A 22,785-nucleotide genomic window follows, 5' to 3' on the forward strand; every position below is an offset into this window, starting at 1 on the left:
GGAAAATATCTGCGAAATAGAATGATAGCATTCGATCGTGTATTTCTTTTTAAGTTCCGTTGTATAGGGTCAAGAACGGTCATCTTTAAAGGGTCTGTGTTTGTTTCACAAAATGCACTCCAAGGTTTCAATGCTTCTCAAGGCATCTCTTCATCCTTCAGATTCGAATGGTGCTTTTCTAGAGTGCGTGTCCGGTCGCCGTCCTTGTCATGCACTCTTTCAACTTTTAAGTGGACTCCTTGGACCCGATCCTCCCTCGCCCGTGTGTTCTGGGTAGGATCAAGGACTTCTGCGTCGTCGTGGTCCCCAATGTCATGAAATCCCCCGTCGTTCGCAGGATTCAAAGTTTGCCCTGCAGGGACTCCCGTGACGTCTGCACTCTCAGCCTCCGTGGCCAGCCAGGCACCGCTGACTGTGAGAGGAGGGACGGCCCTCCCCGTCAGGGCGCTGGTGGCGTGGTGCAAGTGTCAACCCGACGGGGCTGGGAGAGCAAATGTTTAGATCGGAGGGTCCGGATTTTGCTTCCTCCGGCCTTGGCTGGGAAGGACGCTGATCGGCAAGGTTTGAGTTTTGTTTTCACTGGGTCCCTCGGCACCCTCGGCTTCCGATCATTTCGTTGTACGATAAACATACACAGCCCTGACTTTGGAAAGTAGACGCAGAGGACCGGGAAGGTACCACCGACACACATCATGCTTCCTGAGTCATCATTCTCTTCTTTGACCTTGGACTGATCCTTAACTTTGCTTTCGGAAACACAGGCTCTGTGGTCCACCAGGGGCAGGTTTGAGTGAGTCACCGGGTGCCTGGGTTACAGGAGGTATGGGCCTTCAGCTGCTGGGGGAACCCCCAGATCTGCGTCGTTGGACAGGGGATCTGTTTTCTGTCTTTGCCGTCATCCCGGGCAGGAACGGTGGTGAGGACCAGCTCCCGCACTGGCTGGCTCTGCTCTGAGCCTGTCTCCTGCTCTGAGCCTGTCTCCTGCTCTGAGCCTGTCTCCCGCACTTCCTTGGCTGTGGGACTGTGAGCAGCTCAGTGGACCTCCACGTACCTCCATCCCCTTGTCCCCACATCAGATGTCCTCATGGCACCTCCTGCTGTAGGGGTGGGAAGCCCCCAAGGGCCACTATTTATTTGTAAGTTGCTTCCGACAGCACCTGGCCCATAAAAGTGTGTCTGTGAACGTTGAATATCACTAAGAGGGGTTGCATTTAAACATCCGTCACTACTTCCCTAAGCGCTGAATTCTGTTTTAACAGTAAAAGGACTCCATGCCTTGCATAAAACCATACCCACCAGGTCTGTTCTCAATGCCATATTGATCCCCGTCTTGCCATGATTTTGTTTAAAGAGCAAAACTGTTTTATTTTGTTTTATAACGACAAGCACTTTGGAGTACAGAGGGCGGGGCTGGCGTGGTTCTGGGGTCGGTGTTGCGTAGAGCCGTGAGCAGCAGCAGCCCTGTTTCTGCCTTCCCGATCCTTCCAACCACAGACCCGAGTCCTGGGGGAGGGGGGAGGGGACGTGGGGTCAGGATGGGAGGCCGAGGGATGTCGTTGCCATTCCCTTCCAGAGAACATAGTCAATTGTAACTTAGTGAAAAATAACGTTCACTGTTCAATGAATTGTTTCAAGGATAAAATACACAATAAGAGAATACAAGAATAAAATACTATATTATAAAAAAAAAAAAGAGAGCGAATACAAGAGGACGGACACAGACGCAGCCAGACAGTGAATTCTGTGTGAGGGCGTGTGCCCACGGGACCTACGTGCCTGCAGTGGCCTCCAGCCGTGGCTGTGGGGTGGACTGTAGGGAAACCCGTCTTGCCCATCGTGGGGACCTTTCTACGGGGAAATTCGGGGGGCTTGCAGGAGACCTTCAAAGACCTCTCCCGTGAGATGCAGAGGCATTCTCCTCTGTCACCTTGCATGGTGGCTTTGATGACAAGGCTGTATTTGGAGACCACCAGGACTTTTTAGGGATTTTTATAGGACCAGCAGCCCATTTAGGACCCTGGCCTAGGCCTCCTTTATAAGATCATTTTCACGAATGATGCTGTCTTCCACGGGCCCAAGGAAGCAGCCGGCTTTTGGCTCACGACTTCATGAATTTAATTCAAAGGCCTCAAGGCGTGGAAAGTTGAAGCTTTGTTTCCCATAGTCATAGCAATTTTGGAAAACCATTGGAGAAAATAAGAAATTGTGATCACCAACATAGATGAAAAACGCATAACCGGATGGTTTCACGGACACGTCAAAGTGTGTCCACTCATGGGCGTAAGCCCCTTGGTGTGGCGCAGAGGTCCAGGAGATATTATGGATTTCGTGCTATCAAAGCTAGATCACAGAATGTTCCTTTTCTTTTTTTCTTTTTTTTTAAGATTTTATTTATTTATTTGACAGAGAGAGATAAATCACAAGCAGGCAGAGAGGCAGGCAGAGAGAGAGGAGAAAGCAGGCTCCCCGCTGAGCAGAGAGCCCCATGGGGGACTCGATCCCAGGACCCTGAGATCATGACCTGAGCCAAAGGCAGCGGCTTAACCCACTGAGCCACCCAGGTGCCCCACAGATGTTCCTTTTCTTGGATGTTTCCCTTCATGCCCAACTGAGGCTTCTTGAAATAAACCTCAAGATTCTTACGGCAAGCAGAGGCATGACTCGCTTATCCAAGGGCTTCCAGAATATACCGACAATCAGAAAATCATTGCCACCCCTACGTGTCTGGATGTCACGTAGGCCTCAGGGCGCGGGGGATGGCACTTGCCCCAGACCCCTGCTTCTTCAAAGCTCTGCGTTAGACGGAGTTTGCATGACTTCTTCTGGTTTGGGACTGATGTTCACTTTAGCTCGGCTGGTCCTGATCTCGCAGGCCACTACGGGAGGGAGCTGGGGAGGCCCTTGCGTCTTGACCTCATCACTAAGTAACCAGAATTGATGTCTACAAGGCAAAGAGGGGTGACTCAGGGTCCTCCACACCCGAGAATGGGCTGGCTTTGCTGTGTCCAAAGTTCAGGGAGAAAAAAAAAAAAAAAAACACAGAAGTAAAACCAATGAATCACTGAAGTTTATTTTGAACACACCAAAAGGACAAGTTTGCATGCTGGGACCCTGGAAGTAAAGCCTGGAATGAGGCTCGGGGTTGAGGGTTCTGTGAGGGTGGGGGAGGTCCTTGCATATATGTTAGGAAACAGGCAGGTCCCAGAGCCCGGAGGCAGGGACTGACTTCTTCCCGGACATTGTTTACAATACGAGAATTTTCTTCAATGAAAGGCAAAGGGTTAGGGGTGACCTCCTATCAACTCAGGAGAAAAATTTAAGTCTTGCTCATGATTTTCCGAGGGATAAGCAAGCAATGACCCAGGTCAAGTTGGCCTCGCTTGTCTTGCCAAACAAGCTGAATTAAGCTTTGCTTGCATGGCGAAACTGGGTTTGTCAGCACAAGGAATTTTCAAGGCTGTGGTTCGCGTGTGATTTAACATCCTTTCCACTTTGGGTCTGTCCCCTAGCGAACTGAGAGCGTGAGCGGCTTGTAGGGTGTTCCCATCACTACCCCGATAATGCAGCCAGGCTGAGGACTCCCAGTTCCCTTGCGACAACAAGTGCATCGTGATCACACAAGTGTTCGGATCACTGAGTTCCCCCAAGGTGTCAGATCCTGATGGACGTCGTTTGAGGTGTGAGTGACCATCGAGGGGCATTTAAAACCCTTGAGAGGAGACAGAGGTCTGTCAGATGATCTGAAGACAATAAGTGGCCAAAAGTCGATTCCCAGAAGGCAAGATCTCACCAACAAAACGACTCCAGTGCATATAATCAGACTCAGGTTTTACCTGCTGACGTCAATCCACAACACGAGGTATCAGCACCCATCTCTCCTCAAGGTCACTTAGGGCCCGATGTGCACGAGAACAGTTTATTTCAGGAGATAGTACTGTAATTCAGGAGTAAACCAGGTCTCTGTCTGATGGGAGCCAGCCGCCATTTAATAAGAGACATCTCTTTGGAAATGTAAGAAAAGCAATGGTGGATAATCTGAGTGGATTCTCAGCAGCCAGTTGAGAAATCTCCAGACTGGAGTTGGAAGCGTCTTCACAAGGTGGAATGAGGTTGGCGGCTTCAGTCCCCGGTGGGGGGGAGGGTCCCCCCTGTTGGCAGTTTGACCGTTTGATGATGTCGTGGGCGTTCCCACCCAGCAGCGGCACGAAAGTTGTCCGGACATGTTCTGCGTGCGATTTCCCTGAAGTTTACATGGTCACGAAGCCTCGGAGACGATTACCAAGGAGAGTCTGATTGTGGGCACGTCCTAGTTTTCCTTCTGAAAGATCATTCTTATAGTTATTTCATTTTTATCACAGATACAGTGAATCTTGTTTGTCTGTTAGAAATCAGTCTAGCCTGATTAAACTTGGATTATTGACATCAGCGTAGGAAGGATACTGATGCTATCTATGTCTATTCGCAAATATGGTATTTTTTCACTAAAAGGTCTGGTCATGGCCAAAGGCATCAGGGGCTCTCTAAGGTCAACCTCTGTTCCTTAAAAGGGTCTGATGGGGGCGCCTGGATGGCTCAGTGGGTTAGGCCTCTGCCTTCAGCTCAGGTCATGATTCAGGGTCCTGGGATCGAGCCCCGCATCGGGCTCTCTGCTCTCTGCTCAGCGGGGAGCCTGCTTCTCTCTCTCTCTCTCTCTCTCTCTCTCTGCCTGCCTCTCTGCCTACTTGTGATCTCTCTGTCAAATAAACAAATAAATAAAATCTTTAAAAAAAAAAGTGTCTGATGATAAGGAACCTCAGATAGACCTTTAAAGTGTCTTTATGCCAAGAAGACAGGCTATGGACTTGTCCAATGGAGTCCCCTTGCAAAGAGAACGGATTCTAATTGAGTTTATTCTAATACATTTATTGTCATGAAGAATGAGAATATTTCATCAGAGTTTCTGAATTCTGGAGAGATTCCGTTGGGAGAAAAAGGGGACATGTTTTCAATCTGTGTTTACAGCCATATGCTTTAACAAATGGCTGCACATTATAAATGTCTTAACAGAGAGGAGGAAAGGGGTCCTTTCAATGGAAAAAGAAAATATTAAAGAGCCGGCTGTGTTTTTAAATGAGGCAATCAGGATTATAATCCCTCCATCCATTCATTCAGTCTCCCGTAATTAATTCTTGCTTTGTTTCATCTGGGTTAACAGCTTTATGAATCCTGTTCTCCTTTAGCATTGGAGAAGTTCTCACCTGGCTCAGTGTCGTGATCTTAGAGTTCTCAGACACCTGTGTTCTGGAGGTCTGGTGGGCGCTCCCCGGGGTCTCACGGAAGACTAGGGACTTTGTGGTTGTGTACATGTGCCCAGAGAGGCATCAGCGAGAGTAGAACATGAGCGGTGTGTGATGGGAGACTTACCAACCTAGTTGAAGATCTAGGGGATTCCCCAGGTGCCTGGACTCCCATGGCCCTCGAGTGGTCCCCCTGTGTTTTGCTAGCCCAAGACCAGCCACCAAGCTGTCCCCCGAGGCAGCTGCCTTCTGCACCAGCCAGCCCCACACAGAAGCACCCACAGGAACCTCCCCATCTCCGTCTTTGTTCCTTCTGCCTGGACTTCAGAGCTTCCTCGGGGATGCCTGACCATTGAGCAGCAATTTGCAGGGCTGCTCGGCCCTTTCCTGGGTAGGTTTTGTGACTGGCACCAATAATGCAGCCTTCAGGGCATAAATCCTAAGAGATGGGATCAGGGGAGGGACACTTTATGCTGTGTCTACTCTAACAGCCCATGATTGTAGGGGCAGGATCACAGAAGAAGGGGCAGAGCAGGTACCTTCTGCCGGGGCATAGACAGCGCTCGGTCACGGGGCTCCCCACTCACATGTTCTGTCCCGGTCGGACTGGTGGATGTATGCTTATTCTTGCTAAGAACAGGCGTCCCTCACCCCCACCCCAACCAAATCCACACGACATCCTGTGCCCTTAACAGCCTCTCCACGTTCCCAGCATCTTCCACTAAATAAATGAAAAGGATAAAGGGCGGAAGCAGGGAAGAGGCTTTTAAAGCGATGAACTAAAGTGACTTTGCATGCGGGGGCGCTGGGAGGTGTTGTTTTTCCAAGCAGGATGCGATGTGTTGGTGGACTCATTCCTAGAAGCTTAATGCATGAGGAGGGAGGGCCCCTGGGGATCGTGGCCTGGCTGCCCCCTCCTCCAGAAGGATTCTGCAACATGGACCTTTTATAGGTAAACCTGGTTCCTGGCAGCCCAGGGCGGAGGGCACAGTGCTGTCCCCCCATGGGTGGGCAGCTGGCGGGATCCACGGAGCGTGTCTGTCCTGACTGAAGCCGATCGGGGAGCTGCACAGTCTAGCCCCCTTACACTTCATTGTACCCCAAACATACACAAATGCACAGACACATATGTTTGCAGCAGCATTGTCCACCATGACCAAAACGTGGAAACAACCCCGTGTCTACCGACCGGCAAAGGAATAAACAAAACGTGATCTCCCCGCATCCTGGGACAGCGTGGGACCGCAGGGAGGACTGACGTGGTGATCCGGGCCACAGCGTGGAGGCGTGGATGGGTCTTGAAACCCTGATACTGATGGACGAAGCCGGGGACCAACGACTCTGGCCCCCACGTTGCCAATTTTGGCGAGATGCTAAAAACACGGACTTTCAGTGCAGACTCTGAATGTACACTGGGGGACAATGGAATCACCATCCAGCATCGCCGCACAGGCCTGGGGATCTGATGGTGGCCCTGGGCTGAGATGCCCCCCCACCCCGGTCTAAGTCATGGCTCAAAGGAGCAGAGTGTATTTATTTCCTCGGGCTTCTATAACAAACTGCCCCAAACGGGGCGGTGTAAAACATCGGAAACATGGTCTCACGGATCTGGAGGATGAGGCGTGAGTTGGGGTGCTGGCTGGGCCAGGCTTCCTCCAGAGGCGGGGGGGGCGGGCAGGGAGTGAGCGATCCCTCCTTGCCTCTTCCTCCTTCAGCTGGTGCTCGGCTCCCGGCTGCATCGCTCCAGCCCTGCCTCTGTCCTCACACGCTGTCCCCTCTCTGGCCCTCGGCATCCATGTCTCAGATCCCCTCGCCTTTCCTTGCAATGATCCCGTCTGGATATCTGGGACTCGTCATTCCGCAAAGACCCTCTTTGCCAGTGTGGCCACCTTCCGAGGTCCCGCATGGACAGGCAGTGTGGGAGGCCCGCTCTCCCACCCACACCGGAGAGGACAGGCATGCATTTCGGGGCCTTACCCCATGTCATCCTGGGAAGCTTGAACTGCCGCGTGCCCCTCGGCCCCTCCAACTGGTGGGAGAGCAGAGCTCCCAGTGGGGTTCTGAGACTTCACTACGTGGAGAACATGCCTTTCTGTGCCCAGTGCCCCCTGCATCTGCTCTGAAACCTCCCTCCGATTACTGACCGCTGCCAGCACCCGTCCTGTGCCAGGTGAATTTGGGGGAGCTTTTTTTCTGTCCTTGATCCCCTTGATCCCTTACCTTTGTGTCCAAGGGTACGGAAAAGGCTGAAAAGCAAATTTCCAGATCCCCGGCTTGCCCCTGGACGATTTGGCTCTTCATTTTCAACCAAGCGTCCATCCCCCGGGGCAGGAATAACCCAACCGTCCCAGATCCATCATTAGCAGGAGATCCCAAAACACAGTCGGGTTCGCACTGACTGCAGATTTGGAGGTAATTCAGACAATCCTGGAGATTCGTTTTCCCACACTCTGTCTAAAATTCATCTCCCTGTTGAATGTCTCCGAAGGAAAGGTTTGTTTTCATTTTGTTCAGCTTGTCATTTTAAATGTATTCTTCTGGAACAGAGAAAAGGAACAATTTTCTTTCTGCTTGGGAAGAAGTGAAGAAATAATATTTCCTGCCCAGGGCCCCCTCCCCAGCTCCCCACAACACGTCTGCGTTGCCAGGCAGCCCGGCTTTGGTGAGACATTTGACTGTTGTGGGAAAAACATTTACACATAAAATTGACTCCAGCTCTCTGAAAAGAGAAAGGAAGCAGAACCTTCCTGACCGGGACCTGCCTCCTTTATGCTACATTCTTTAACCGACTTAAGAGTTATCTTAGTTTTCAAAATAAGATAAAATAAAAATTTAAAAAAAATAAAAGGCATCTTCGTTTTCTTTGAGCTTCCTGGATCAGAGCTCTGTCTGTGCACAAGGCAGGCTCGTTTACCTGGGCATTCTCGGAGAGTGGAGACAGGCTGGGGGGTTGAGTAATAATTACAGAGAGAGTGTCCAAGAATACTGGAGTATTTTTTAAGATTTTTAACTTTAAGTAATCTCTATACCCAACTCAGGGCTTGAACTCACGACCCCGAGATCAGGAGTCAGACACTCCACCAACGGAACCAGTCAGAAGCCTCCATACAAGGGTATTTTTTTTTTAAGATTTTTAAATTTATTTTAGAGAGGGAGAGAACGGGGGAGAGAGAGAGAGCAAGAAGGGGGACCAGGAGGCAGAGGGAGAGGGACAAGCCGATTCTGCACTGAGCCCAATGCAGGACTCGACCCCAGGATCCTGAGGTCATGACCTGAGCTGAAATCAAGTGTCAGAGGCTCAATAGAGGGAGCCACCTGAAGTCCCTGGGGCATTTTTAAGTGTTGAGTGGCTGCCATTTTGCGTGGTGTCATGGCGTTACTGCAGGGTTCCCTAATACAGGAAATGTGGACCATTCACGTCCTGCAACCCCAACAGTTATTGGGTGAATTAAAGTCTCGGGTAGGGAGACGAGGCTTACCTTTTTCGAAAGCATTCCAGTTGCATTACCCTTCCTTGTCTGGAAGCTTCTTTGAAGCTCGTTGCCGTGTCAGCTCCCATTCCTCGCGTTCCTAGACACGTTTGGTCTATTTTCTTGTATTTACGCGTCCTCCGTGGCCAGCTGGGCTCCAGCCTACTTTCAGAAGGTGATATACTTTTTTATTTAGAAAGGAGGGGGTCCTGCGAATGGGGACATGAAGGCAAAGAGGAGGACGTGGTGTCGGAGGGAATGGCAGGGGGAGAGAGGCAGGCTGTGCAGGCCCAGCACCAGCCATTTCTGCAGGTGAGCCCAGTGACCTCGCGTTCCCTATGGCTAGGGTCCCGTTGTCCCTCCCCCTCTTTCCTCTATTCCCAAGGCCTGACCTTGCTACCTTAGACCATCTCGTCTCACCTAGGGCTTTCTTCCTCTGTTCCTTAACCTCAGAAGCGTGGGCTGGAAGGACCAGCGCACTTAGACCCGGATGGCGGCTGTTGCTCGGGCGGGGCCCCTTGCAAAGACAATGCGTCGGAGAAGATACAGACCATATCTTGCATTCCCCTTATGTGCCAGCATCCTCTGGCGTTTAGTTCTGGTGTTGTGATCCCTTTGGACATGATTTCCTGAAGAAAGCAGCAAATGACATGGGTTCGTTCATTCGGCTACCCTTCAAGTGGCAAGGGCTGGGTTAATCTTGCTAAAGACGTGCAGACTGAGAGCAGAGGCAGAGTGCGTGGCAAAGGGGAAATGGAGGAATGGCTGCTAGAAGACAACAGGTTTACCTGCTGGGCAGGAAGGAACAGTGATGTCCACCAGTAGATTTGGGATGGGGTCTAAGCTCCAGAGACGCAGGCTCAAGTTCAAGTCCTAGATCCACCGTTCTCTCCTCGGCAACACAGACAGATTCCTCCTCCTCAGAGCCTCTATGAGGACAAGCATAATAGCAGCTACTGGTAGGGGTATTGCGAGGCTTTGACGGGATGAAATTTTAACCTGTGCTTGGCACATGTTAAGCACCTAATAAATATGGCTTATTATTATTGCATTCTTATTCTTATCTTATCACATGTGTTTTTCCTGATGTTACACAGGGAGCCCATCACAGCTCCTCTTGGTTGAGAGCCACCAGAAACACCCCAGAGTGTGCTAATTGAGGAACTCCTGTCGGGGCACCTGGGTGGCTCAGTGGGTTAAAGCCTCTGCCTTCGGCTCAGTTCATGATCTCAGGGTCCTGGGATCGAGCCCTGCATCAGGCTCTCTGCTCCGCAGGGAGCTTGCTTCCTCCTCTCTCTCTGCCTGCCTCTCTGCCTTGTTGTGATTTCTCTCTGTCAAATAAATAAAATATTTAAAAAAAAAAAAAAAAAAAAGAGGAACTCCTGTCTCTAGGGTGACACCCACATCCTTTAGGAGGAGGGACGCCCTGGCTTTCATTCAGGCCAAACCAGAGGCCCTCAGTCAGGGCTCAGGTTTATCCCCCTCCCCGGGGACATGTGGGAACATCCCAAGACATACGTGGTTATCCAGGCTGAGAGAGCGTTTCCTCCACTATCTTGTGCGTAGAGGGCAGCAAGGATTCTAGGCATCCCAGAATGCACAGGACAACCTGCCCCTCCCCAGCAAAGGCTCTTTCAACCCAAAACGCCAACCAGGGATGCTGGCATTGAAGAACCCCGAGGAAAACAAATGTTGGTACCCTGGGGCATGGCTGTGATCAAGGGTTTTAACTCTGCTTTTCTCAGGCTTAGAAGCCAGCTGTGTTTCTCAGTGAATCATGAAGGTAGGTGCCCATGAGCGTGTGGTGAGAACCATCTGTTGGGAACGTAATGATGTTGTCTGGCAATGTAAGAGGTTCTGTTTCTTTGAAACACGCCTCCCAGATGTTGGCAACAGTTAATGCGGCAATAAGCCATCCAAACCAAGGCCAATTTTCATGTTTACCAAAGAGCAAGGACCTAATCTAGTTAGTTTATATGTCACAATAAGTATATCTTAATTTCCTTAGAAGAAGGAGGGAGAGGAGGAGAGGGAGGAAGGAGAGGAGGAGGAAGGGGTTAGGAGGAGGGGAAGAGGGAGCGAGGGGAGGTGGGTGCTTTGATAACATCAGAGATGTATATTCAAAGACAGAGCCCCTCCTTCATGTCATGTTGGTAGAAAGTGCATCACACTTCAATTACACTCATTTCATTAGCTGTTAATGAGCACTTCCCAGAACAGGCTTCTTAGGCACAGGACTGGTTCTCCCAGCTGACAGATCCGTGTCAGGATTTCTCAGATAGAAGGACTGAAGATTGCATCCAGCTGACAAACCCAATTACGCCATTCCGAAATGCACGGTGGGGAGACGAGAGTCCAACAAGGCAGCTACAGTAACATGGACAGTGGGAAGGGACCGTTTTCACTGAGCTGAGCTCTTGGCTACCAGGTCAGGGAACAACGGAGCTTCCCTCTCACCAACCACTTCTGTTGGGGGGGGGTAATATTTTTGATTTAATAAGTGGTATTTTCATCCCCCTATGGGTCTCATTCCACCATAGTTCTTTCCAAGATTCAAGCCATACCAAGCACACACTGTACAGATTTCTGCCAAGAATGGGATCTCGTCCCACAAATGGAAAATCCTCCACAAATGGCGAAACCCTCCGCATTTGAATTGGACCCAAAAAAATTGGAAAACTTTTTATCAGGTGTGTTCTTATTCCAGAAGAATTGACAAACATTTTGCTAAACTGAGGGTAAAGTGAAAGAGGGCATCAGATGGTAGCTGGAAGGGGGTCCATGTCGGCAGGACCCCCAAGGGACCGAGAGACATGCGTGAGAAGTTTGGGAAGACCTGGAAGCCGTGGCATCTTTCCTCTCTCTCTCTCTCTCTCCAGGCGACACAGAGAGCACGCGAGGTCTCAGACTTCTCCTGTGCCCCCCGGCCTGTGAGAAGGAGAAAGAGCGGGAGTAGTGAGAGCATTGTGATGTGTCTGGCCAAGCCTCCCACAATTTCCTGGGGTGTCCTGTGCGCTATAAAGGGATAGAGAGCAGATGCTGGCTTTGTTTTCAGAGTAGAAGAGACACATCAGTGGCAGCCTATCAAGTAGTTCTGTTGATTAGGGAATATTCCCTTAACGTGGGTGTGCCTGGAGGGCAGCCCAGACAGTGAGTGGATGCCTGTGGAGCCTGGAGCCCTTGGGGCCACAGGTCCCACTTGCCCTCAACCCCCATGGAATAGAGATGCTCCACTGGGCTGGGCATCCGTCCGCTGGGGGCTTGCGGCAGCCATGAGCAGCTCTCAGCCACGAGTAATTTAAACCAGTGGTTCCCCACTTAGATGGGGCATAAACATCACCCCGAGTACCCTTTATTGATTTCTTTAAAAAATTTTTTGTTTTGTTCATTTAGCCACTGTACAGTACATCATTAGGCTTTGATAAAATGTCAATCATCAGATTCCACATTTAAAGTTTCCGGCTCAGTAGATGTAGAATTGGGCTAGAGAATTTATATATTTTTATATATATTAAATATATGTTTAATATATAATATAATATATTTATATATATTTTTGAAGATTTTGGTAATTTATTTGAGAGAGAGAGCACAAGCAGGGGGAGCAGCAGGCGGAAGGAGAGGGGGAAGCAGACTCCCCGCTGAGCAGGGAGCTCGACGTGGGGCTCGATCCCAGGACCCTGGCATCATGACCCGAACCAAAGGCAGATGCCCAGTGATGAAGCCACCCAGGCATCCCCAGAGAATTTATATTTCTTGCCGGTTCCCCGGTATTACTGCTCATATTTGTGTGCAGAATCTACACGCCAAAGCCATACCTTCAGTGCCTCACAAAGTGACCTCATTTGGGGATCAGGTCATTGCTGATGTCATCAGTGAAGGGTGGTCATACTGGAGTATGGAGGGGAGGCAGGCCCTAATCCAGGACATCCCGTGGGAAAGTCAGGGCAGCTGTGTCACAGACACTAGCAAATCACCAGGACCCTTCAGAAGACACCAATTCCGCCAACACCTTGAGATTCTAAATGTGCATATTTAGTGAGACAGATGGAGAAGCAAACATAGGCATGGCCAAATTTCAGATTTGGTCAATTTTGGTGAAAGTGATACAGACATTTATGATGCTGGTCGTCCCATTTACACACACACACACACCCCCCCATGGTGGATTAAGTGATTTTTCAGATTCTGCTGTCCTTGGCTTGTGAATGACAGTCCTGGAGGAAGGGTTTATGTGGCTGGAGCAGTGCACAACCTTTGGCTCTGGCTTTCATACCGGGCTGCATTCAGGTGCTTGTGGGAAGAAACAACCTCCATGCTTCTTTGACCCCAGGAAGTGGCAGGATGTAGCTTTCCTGCTCACTGGGAGCCCGGGCTCAGCTACCCCTGTGTCCTCCCACACCCTGCCCTGACAGGATACCTGAATCTGGAAAGTCTTCTACTAATCCCTGAAACTCAGTCATCGGCCATTCCTGCTTCTTCCTTGGCTCTTGAATTGTCTCCAGAAGCTCCGGCAGCATGCCTGTTGCTATGGAAATAGCTGACTTTTATTTTCCTGCCTAAAATGTTACATAAATACCTACAACTTTTTTCCTGACCTCCAGATTGCTATCATTTTGGCCATCTAATTGAAACCATTCGAGGAAGTGTGTATTCTAATTGAATGGAACAAAGAAACAGGTAGAAAGAGAGGGCACAGTTTATAGGATCGGTGCCCCTCGTTGCTTGACCTCCCCTGAGCTCGGCCACATCACTGTGCTTTCAGAGCCCTCAACAGACTTTGGGTGGGGAGAGCCACGCCCCTCTGTGATGTCACCAGAGTTGAGGCCATTCAGGGTGGTGTGTCTTGGTCCTAGAGCATTCCGTATCCGCGAGAGAGGCTGGGAGCTGTGGAGTGCAGGTGTCCCCCAGAAGAACTGGCCTGTTACACTGGCGTACACAAGCCCTCTTCTCTGGCTCTTCAGCCCCATCTCTGGTCTCGCTGGGAGCACCTTGTGGCTGCTGCCGAGAAGCCCTCCCTGGGCTGGAGTGTGGAGGACTCGCCCCCAGCGCCTGGTGTTTGCAGACTCTCTAGAGTGTCTCTGTCCGTGGTCTGGCACTGGCTGAAAAGTCTGTGTGGAATAAGAAGGAACTGTCCATAATGGAGTCAAGAATGGTTAAGAAGCACCCGATGGGGATTTTGCTCTGGTTTCGAGAATGTTCTGTCTTCAGACAGGCAGCCAAGCCTGTTTGCAGAACTTGAAAGGAGAGAACACAAAACAGTAAAGAGTCATAATAATTGAGTCCTAATGGATGGGAGAGGATGAAGCTCTGTCATCTTCAGAGCTGCTGACAACCTTATGGTGCTGTTTTTTTTCCACACAGGCCAGCCTCCACGACAAGCATGCCCCGTCCCAGACCACCACGAAAAGTGAATATCGTTGTGAATCAAGTCAAACGAATTTCTTGGTTTCCCAAAGCACGGGAAAATGTTTGCACTATACCGTAATCCATTAAGTGTGCAAGAGCCCTATGTCTAGAAAAAGGGCATGCCTTAATTACAAATACTTTATTGCTAAGAAATGCTATCCTCTGAGCTCTCAGCAACTCACAGTCCCTGACCACAGATCGCCATCACAAATACAACAGTATCAAAAACGTTTGAACAATTGCAAGAATTACCATAATGTGATACAGAGACGCAAGTGAGCTCCTGCTGTTGGAAACATGACGGCCAATAGGCTTGCTCCAGGCAGGGTTGATACAAACCTCCAATTTGTAAAAAAAAAAAAAATACAACATCTGCAAAGCGCAATAAAATGAGTTATGCATGTATATGGAGGTGTTTTTTTTTTTTTCCTAATGCTATGAAAAATGAAAGCATCGTAGGAGGACTGCGTGGTCCAATGCAGATCTCCAGGCAAGAGCTTTTGCCTTCTGAGATCTGTTAAGATACGTTGACATATCTTCTGAGATACGTTAATTCCGTGTCCAACAGGTGGCACTCATGATTCTGCCTGGTACCTGGGTGAAATTATCGCCCTTCCTGGAGAAATCAGACTCACGGGGTCCACCCTTCCTTGGGCCTTCTGGGGAAGTGGCTTGCTGAGTTCAAATCTCAAACTTGAGAAGCTGTGGGTCCCGGGCCATGAGAGGTGCACACGGGCTCACCAGCTAGTGGGACAGTGACTGGCAGATGTGATGAGTCTCGATGGTTCTGCATCTGTGAGTGGGCTGCCTGGGGTCCTGGGACAATGGGGTCTTGGGGCTGGGGGACCCTTCTGGGCTTGTTCACATGGCCACCTCTGAGCTCCAGGGAGCACGCCTCAGCATGGCATTAGCATGTGACTAATCCGAAGCTGGGGACACAGACCTCACCTCTGCAGGAGAGGAGCTGTCAAGTCGCCTTGTGAAGGGACCCCAAGGTGGGGATGGTAAGTCTCGTCATTTTTGCTATACACCTTGAGGGATCCACCTAATCAGGAAATTATACTTTTTGTTGCTCCTTGATGAACCCATTCATCAAATCATTACTTAGTACATGGCTTAGGGTCTGGGGACTTGCGGACATGTTTTGTTGGGTATGCATAGAATTTTAAAAACAAGTTTTATTTAAGAATCCAGTTTTCTGTTTTTCTCTTTACAAAATCAGAAGATCTGAAAATTGAGGTCATTTTTCTGCTCCTGAGATTTCAGAGACAACTCGAGGGTGCTCTGGGATGGTTTTGTTCTGTGTTCCAACACAGCCCCCCACTTTCCCCCGGGACCTCCCCATAGCCTCCTTACTTACTTAAATTCCTCTCCCGATCCCTAGAGGCATTTGCGCTCCCAGTCCCGACTTCAGCATTTCTGTGGCTGCTCCGCTTTCCGTCCTCGGCTTCATCACGTTAATTGTGTTAACCTACTCCTCCACAAGAAACAGGCAGACCAGAGAGCTTCTCATTACTCTGGGCTCTGGGTCTGTTTCCAGTTTATTAGGATGACTTCTCCATTTGGACTGAAGCCAAGATGTAACCTCATTCTTGTTTGATGTTATCACCAGTCCATTACGGAGGAAGTGATAATAGTTTTCCAATATGTAACGTGTGAAGACGCAGTCTTATCAGGGCTTGGCTACGTATGTATTACAGTGTGTCCCTCAGAGTACAAGATACTAATAGAGCAGTGGTTTTTCTTTTCTTTTCTTTTCTTTCTTTCTTTTTTTTTTTTTTTTTTTTTTTTGACACGTGTCTTAACCATGCGAGAATGAAGTGAATCAGGCTGCTGCTAGGGAAGGTTCCATGCAGACACTTTGCCAGGAGGTGAAGGTATATTTGACACACAGAAGCAAGACAAGGCAACGTCTGGGAAAGGGAATTAAGTTTAACCCTCAGAAGATTCCAGAATCTTCAGGGAGATATTCACAGTGCCTACAAAGATTTGGGGGTGGATCCCCCTCTCCCCATAGAGGATGTGGGGCCCTGAATTTCACAAGCAAATTATTAGATGTAGCTCTGGGGTGTGGAGGGAACAGACCGTGTTTCCTGGAGCACAGCTGGATGGTAGAGCTTTGCCGGGTGATGGAGGGGACCTGTGCATGTTTGCCCTGGACAGTTAAGCAGCCTCCCACACTGGATGGTTATTGAGCACTTGAAATGTGGCTGGTGAGATGGGGGCCACTACATTTGGGATCATATTTCATTTAATTCATTTTCACTTAAGTAACCACATGTGGCTACCATTTTGGATAGTGTGGGACATTCAGGAGCCTGGCCTCCAGCACCACTTCTGGGCGTCCAATGTCTAGAATAAATGGTGGAGTGGGCCCAATTCCTCTAATAGTTGGAGTTCCACTGAAAGATGAGCCACTGAAGTCAGTCTGTGTTCTCATGGCTCTGTCCCCAAGCCCCTCGGCAGATGGGGTCTGCTATTAATGACCGCACGAAGATGGAGGCCAATGAAATGCCCAATGTTTGGGTGGATAATTCGTTCCGGAAGTAGGGTGAGCAGACCACTGGCTGTATACCAAACTTGAGCTACTGCTTGGGCATGCTTCTTTCATTTCGTAATTATCATTTGCTTTAATATGTATAAGAAATTATAATTAGGTCATAAAAATAGTAGTGTCAGAGACAAGAGTTGAGGCTAAATTATTTACAAATCAGTTGGATGGAATTCATCCACCGAAAAGAAATATTGCATAAACAATGCCATCATTGGTCCTCCGATAAGGCAAATGTGGAAAGTGAGGGATTTGCTGAATCCTTAAGAACTGCTGATGTGGCTGTGGTATTTTTCGTGCTCTGATTATTCTAAGTTTCTTTTCTTTTTCTCCTTTTTTTTTTTAACAGATGCACGTGTCTTAAAACATAAAATCTTGTCCTTCAAACCTTTGTGCAGCTGAGTGAACTACTTTTTTTTTTCTTGTTTCATTTGGCTTCTCTTGTTTTTATTTGGAAGTAAGCCGAAAGCATGAATATTCATGATGCTGTTAAACAAGATTTTTATTGAAAACAAAAATGGATCTGAAGTTTTCCATTTGTGGTTTTTCTAGTGGGAGAGTGAAACCCCCATTGAGAGACCAGTGTCTGAGATTTGTGGTCATTTGCTGTTTACTTTTGCTAAGAACGTAGATTTTTTTTCCTACTGAGGTGTTACCCCCTTTTGGAACAAAACACTAAAGAAAAAAGTTACGTGTATAGACTTCCACGGTCTATCCTTGAGCAGCAGAGGAAGACGGGATAAGATAGTGCAGGGGCGCCTGGGTGGCTCAGTGGTTTAAGCTGCTGACTTCAGCTCAGGTCATGATCTCGGGGTCCTGGGATCGAGTCCCGCGTCGGGCTCTCTGCTTGGCGGGGAGCCTGCTTCCTCCTCTCTCTCTCTCTCTGCCTGCCTCTCTCCCTACTTGTGATCTCTATCTGTCAAATAAATAAATAAAATCTTTAAAAAAAAAAAGATAGTGCAAAAGGGGCCATGCTCTGTTGTTCAGCTGTGCTAAGTGCTGGAGAAATGAAAGTGGCATCGAAGGCTAAAAAGGTGCCTTCGTTTTTTCTCCGGCCCCCTTGGCCTTCTGGTTCCTAGAAAATTGATTCTCTTCATCCTTTCTGTTTGTGTGCGTCTCTGCCTGCCACCCTCTGAAGGAGAGGGGGCTGCATATTTTGTGAGGTTGATTAATCAACGCATTATTCTTTCTCGCACATTCCAAGGTTCAGGCCTGCCCATTTTTCATCAGACCCATTGTTACTTGGCAGAAAATAAATACACCATCAAAAATGTATTGCGCTAGCAACTAAAATATGAAGGGAAGTGAGCATTTTACTTTGGGTTTGGGCGAAAAAGTATTGATTTATGGGGGAAAAAATTCCCAGGAGAGTGTTTATAATCAAACAAGTTTACTCTTGATTGGTGGGGGCAGTTACAGGCTTTGAGGCATAAATCATTAATTTAGTCATTTATTCCTTCAGCCAGTACCTAGTGGTAAGCACCTACTAAGTGCGGTCTTTCCATCCTGGTAGAGGTAAGAGAGTGAGCATAACAGACAGAAAGTGTCCTAATGGATCTTTCCACCCTACGGGTGGGCAAATATCAGATCATAAAATGGAGTAGCTTAAAAGTATGGTGATAGGTGCAAAGAAAAAAATTAAAACAAAAGTTGAGCTTTTGTTCCCATATTCTCAACATGTCTAATATCCAAAATGATTTGAGAAAGAGAAGGGAGGCACAGCACAGAAGGACAGGCCATTTCCACCACCAGACTTAAGACAGTGTTCCCGAGTGTGGTTCGTGCGTGGCTGGGGGTCCCTGGGTCAGTGTCCTCCATTTTTAGTGGTGAGTTACCCACCCATTCCCATCAAGTGAGGCAAGTTTTGCATTCTTGATAGTAACATAAAGTTTCATTTCCTAGTATGTTGATTAGGAAATGAGGCCAGTTGTCATAAAGAAAAGTATTAGGTCATGTGCAGAAGGTTTAGCGTATGGACATGAGAACATTGGTGACCACTGCATGCGCCCGGCTGTTCCGTTGAGCCGAGGTTGTGCCATGTGGGCAACAATAATAACCTGAGAGGCAAATTCAAGACAGGACCTTGTTGATTCTTCAGTCGTTGCAGTGGGATCAAGAGTTCTGTTGCTGCCTGTTATGCACCCCCAAAACCCAGGCCTCCACGGCAGTCCGGGTTTGCTCATGACCCCCTGGGCTGGTCTGCTGGGGCTCAGCAGATGTGCTGGGCTCTGCTCATATGGGAGAGGCTGGGCTTCCCCACGCAGCTGCGGGCTGCACTTCTGCAAGCTTTCCCGGCCTTACCCTCCCTCTGGTCTCCCAGCTGGGGCTTCTCTCTTCCCGTCCTCTTTCAGCCTCCAGCGTCTCTCCCTCCATGTGGTCTCTCCAGCATCGTTGCTTGGCTCCTTCACGTGGCAGCTCAGGACTTCAAGCAAACAAATGTCAAAGTTGCCAGGTCCAAGGCAAGCCACTGGGCATGCCAGAATCAAGGAGGGGGGCTGTGAGTCCGTGGGAAGAGCTGCAAAACCGTATTACAGCCACTTTTGGTAAACGTCTACAACAACCCACCCTCTGGGGTTGGAAGCACGCTGGACGTCAGCAAGTTAGGAAGCATTTAGAAGACCATGGATGGCGGTGGATGTCATGGGGGCGGGAAGGCAGTGCTCAGGGCTTGGAGCTTTTCAGATAAGAAGAAGGAAAGAAGGGGAGGAGGTTGGGGTCTTTGGCCATCTAAAGGAAGCTGAGAAAGATGGGCCGAGCAGCATGGCAAGATCCTACACCTTACTCCTTGAGTCTGGCAAGAATGCTGGTTTGTTCAGAGACTCTTACAGAAAAGCAAGGGACAACGTGTGCAGACTGTGGGTCAGGAGGTAGAGAAAGAGAAACAAAAGACTCAATAAAGAGACTTAGCTATGTGGGTCCTTTTTATTTGAAAGGAAGATCTATTTGTCTTTGCTCCTGTGCATTTTTTCCCATCTAGATCAACAAGGGAGTAGACAAGATAACCAAATTTTGCTGGAGAACTCCTTGGAAAGGTATATGAGAAACTCTTAAGTACATTTGCACATAGAATAATAATAGAAATAACTATCATTTATCAAGGCTTTATTATATGCCAGGAACCATGTTAATGCTTTGCACAAATTAGCTCACAGGAGGTTAATGCATTGAATTTTTCAAAGTTGTACAAATTACAGCTGGGTGCCTACACAGCATCCATTTGCTCTATCCTAAAAGATTCCTGATTCAGTTCAAGTTCGTATGTTTACCCTTCTTACCTATCCATGTGCCTCGGAGGGTTGATTCCTCCACCAGCACCAGGGTTGATATGATTATTTATCTGGCTACTGTTGTTCACAAATGACCCCAAAACATAGACGCTTAAGACAACAGTTTCATTTTGCTTCTGATTTTGTTGGGACAGGGCTTTTCAGAACAGCTCTTCCTTGGGATCTCTCCTGAGGTTGTAGAGATATTGGTTGGGGCTAAAACGATCTGGGACCTCCACGGGGTCAGGTGGCGCCGTCGGCCGGGAACATAGCTGGCTGTCGGTGGCTGGCTGCTCTCTCCAATATGGCGGCCTCGGGGTTGCTAGATATCTGACTTGGTGACTGGCTTCCCTCCAAGAAAGCATCCTGAGAGATCTTTCAGACCCAGCTTTGGAACTCACATGCAAGCTTTCTGATGTTCCCTATCAGTTGATGTTCTGGAGAGGGCACATAGACCCTGGCTCTTGATAAAAGGAATGCCAAGGAATTTGAGGCCATATCTTAAAACTCTCACAGTGGGTCCATGGAAAATCCATTCCTCTCACCATGAATTGATTCAGGAAAGGACGTGGGTCACCCTTTGTGTCACCTAAAAGTTCCCTTTCCTTCTCTGACTCTCATTGCATGTGATGTGACAGCTAGAATTCAGTAGCCATTTGTGGGGCAACTTGAGGATAAATCCAATGGGGAAGGTAGCAGGTAGGAGAGAAGAAAGGAGGTAGGGTCCTTGATAATCGACCAAATGTCTGGAGTAGCCAGCTCTGAAACCACCGAACTACCTTCTTTTGAGGTAATATATTCCTTGATTGGTTAAGCCAATGGGAGTAGGGTACACCATACCCACCTTGGCCAACGTACTGGATATTTAACTCTTCTGACATCGATGAAGGGGAGAAAATGGTCCACTGCTTCCTAACAGGCACCTTGCACACCTCAGGCGTGGTCTTTGCCTAGCATTGGTGACCCGGCTTCTGGATTTTGGACTGTCACGCTACCTCCATCAAATCTGGTAACTTTATGGCACACCTGGGGGGCACGGTCAGTTAAGCATCCAATGCCTGATTTCTGTTCAGGGTCGTGATCTCAGGGTCTTGAAATCGAGCCCCATGTCAGGCTCTGCACTCAGCGTGGAGTCTGCTTGGGATTCTCTGTCCCTCTCTTGCTGCCCTCCTGCTCGTGCTCTCTCTCTCTCTCGAATAAATAAATAAATCTTAAGAAGAGTAAGGTTGCTGTTTGAAAGTACCAGATGCATTTTATTACTTTTCTTCTGAGTGCCTTCTGATTCTTTCTTCTTCCTCTTTCCCCACCTCTACTTCCGTCTCTGTTCATCTTGCCATCCCTACCCCCCAGGCTCCGCTTTGCTTTGATGACTGAAAATGCCCGAGGGCCTTCTGCAAACTTTCCACTTTCCATTTAGGAAGCCTGGAGCTCTTAGGATGGAAAACATTACAGATACGTGCCATAATAGGTTTTCAAGCATTTCCTCCCAGGATTAAATGATATTTCGGGGAACTATACATTTATCGCCAGGTGGAAAATCAAAATTAGGTCAAGGTGATTAAGAGGAAACTCTTTTCTATTTTAAACGCAGGGCTAAATGAATATAAAATGGAACGCACAGAATCCTTTCACCTTTTGACTTTTGTAGAATTCATTTTAAAAGTGGATGATTCATCTGGTTGAATCAAATATGAGCCACCTCACCAAATAAAAATATGAAAGTTTTCCACATTTATCAGCAACATGGCGGGTGCGGCTGTGTCCAAGAGACCCTGTATGAGGGTCTTCGCTGGGTCTCGGTATTCAGTGTGGTACCCATTCTTGGAAGACAGATGCTGAGCAATCGTATCTTTATCAGAAGATCCCTTTTTCTCATCCAGGAGATACTCAAGCTGGATGTTCCTTCCCAGGACGAGTTGCTTTTTCTGGGAGGGGTGGGTGGACAATATTGTTGGCATTTCCCATCCCCGAGGTGTTAGGGTCACATGGAAGTGATATGGGGAGAAAGACAGAGCCTCCCCCAACACAGCGCAGGTGCCCCCCAGCGGTCACAGGAAACCGTGAATATTGAAGAGCCAAGAACCCTGGTCAGGTCCCATACCTTAGCATCATTCCCCTGGGAATTTGTATACCCCTTCCCCCTTCTGGGACGGGGGCTACAGGCTTGACAGTCCTTTCTCGTTTATTGGGAGCACCACCTAAAATGACTTGTTCATTTTTATTGTGTTCCCTCGTCCCCAACAAAGTTGTAGTTGAGCCCTTAGCGGACCTCATTGGGAAGCAGTCTCCTGTCCTGAGAACTCTCACTGCAGGTCCTACGCGGCTGGTATCACCCTTGACCAGGAGCACCCCAAAAATGCAGCCATGTCTCCTCCACCCAACCTCCCTGGTGGAGACAGGGGAAGAGCCAGGAACAGGCTGAGCTCAGTGCATGTGTGACCTTTCCTTGAAGGTCCCTTAACTGACCCAGCAGGACAGTCTGGCAGCCCCAGGACACTGGCTGGATGTGAAAGTGGCTAATCCCACAGCTGGGGTTTCCATCCTCCTAGGGTCCGCAGCCAACGCCCCAAGGACAAAATCTTGCCTGACACCTACCGGCACAAAGCCCAGGAACTACGAATGGTTTGTACATTTTTTTAACAACTGAAAGATGCGATGAGTAACACTTCACAATGCATGAAAACTGCATAGCATTTGTCGTCCTCAAGAACATAAATGAAGTGTTATTGGGGTACGGACATGCCCATTCCTGCCTTCATCCCCCTTAGCTGCTTCCCCGCAGCTGTGACGGACATGAGTATAGGCAGAGACCC

At 48.7% G+C, this 22,785-nt stretch overlaps 1 protein-coding gene across 1 annotated transcript in view; it reads left to right on the forward strand.

Annotated features, from left to right (window-relative positions):
- The window catches only part of TMEM132C (transmembrane protein 132C), a 302,142-nt gene that overhangs the window by 110,627 nt on the left and 168,730 nt on the right, over positions 1 to 22,785 (forward strand). The gene's annotated exons all lie outside the window — the stretch shown is intronic.

This window comes from Meles meles, chromosome 12 (assembly GCF_922984935.1).
Source record: "Meles meles chromosome 12, mMelMel3.1 paternal haplotype, whole genome shotgun sequence".
Taxonomy (NCBI): domain Eukaryota; kingdom Metazoa; phylum Chordata; class Mammalia; order Carnivora; family Mustelidae; genus Meles; species Meles meles.